Source organism: Phytophthora infestans, genomic scaffold (genome assembly GCF_000142945.1).
Source record: "Phytophthora infestans T30-4 supercont1.20 genomic scaffold, whole genome shotgun sequence".
Classification (NCBI taxonomy): Eukaryota; Oomycota; class Peronosporomycetes; order Peronosporales; family Peronosporaceae; genus Phytophthora; species Phytophthora infestans.
The window spans coordinates 65,701-67,121 of NW_003303739.1; positions in this window are offsets into that span (position 1 = coordinate 65,701).

Consider the following 1,421-nt stretch of genomic DNA (forward strand, 5'->3'; position numbering starts at 1 on the left):
TTTGCGTAACCGGCGCCTGCTTGTTCGTCCGAGTGGGGGCGCAAGGTCTCCACAGCGCCTTGAGCATCTCATACAGGCGTTAGAAGCGCACTTGAAGCCACAGCTGAAGCCACAGCCATCACCACGTCTGCTACAACTTCCTCCACCTCTGGTTCCACAGAATCTTCCTCATTTTCTGCAACAGGTATTACCTCTTTAGCTTCGTCCGTACTCGCTGTTGCTTCTGTCTCTTTGGGTGCTGCCGGCTCAATATGTGGACCTCTAGACTCTGCTATCTCCATGGCTGTCGTCGTAAGTTTCATCGCCCTCTTCCTAGACTGCTTCTTCAACGCACGCCCCTCAGCGCCATGCTTTGGCTCTGCTGCTGACTGCCTCATGTCGTCTCGACGAAGGCGACGCTTGTGGCGGTCACTGAGGGCTGCCTTGCACAACCGGGTCTCTTCCGCTGTCAGCGTCCGTCGTGGCATCTTGCCAGACGTCGCCACCATTCTGGTCTGCTGCCCCCGCGGTCGTTTTGAAGAATGAGAGAGTTTTGTGGCTGTCGGCCACCCGTTGGTGGTGGGTGACACCGCCTCTCTTTATCTCGTTCAATCAGGAATCCGGTCCAGCTACCCTAAGCCTGTGCATCCGGCCGTTTTAGGCTCCCACTTTTGTCTTGACTTCAGTATTGAGCTTTCCTGCGCTCTCTTGAGATCTGTTCAATACAAACCCCAAGTCAGTTTTTCTCTTATGTTTAGCCGCTAAACATAACATAGATGCCGAAAAAAACTGAAAGAAGCTATACACCTCTTATGTTTAGCGGCTAAACATACGGGAACTAAGGGGTTAAAAGCAAGTTTCTGAAACAACGGCTCGACAGAAATCAGCGAGATATCCACCCTTCGAATCGCGTGAAGACGGTGAAGAGATGCATGTAATTTTATGCAAGGGTAAAAAAAGCGTCCTCGATGCTGTCGACCACTGTAAGTAAAATAAAGAGAAAAAGAAGTGATCGTGTTTCATCAGAAGAGAGCTGGATTTGAAAACGTCTCCGACCGCCAACCATTATACCCAGGTAGGCAAAGAAAAAAAGACCAATCATCAGGGAAAAATGGTAAGCAGCGACAGCGACGACGACGACGACCTGTGGATCCTTCAAGCGCTTCCAAAAAAGCTGGAGGCGGCAAGTCAAGAGCAAATAGCATTCAAGGACCCTATATTGACACATCTGTCGCTTTTAAGGAAGCATCACTGCACACTGCAAGGTATCCAGGTTTCCCTTTGCTTCTTCGTCTGCTGCTTCATCCGTTGGTTTTAGGGCCGCTGTCAGTGTTATAGGGCGCAACGGAAGACGAATAAAAATTCAGCCCAGACCTGAATTTTTAAAGCTGTCGTTTGGAGCTATCCTTCCAGCCCTTTAATATTAGTTACAGCTAGTGGTT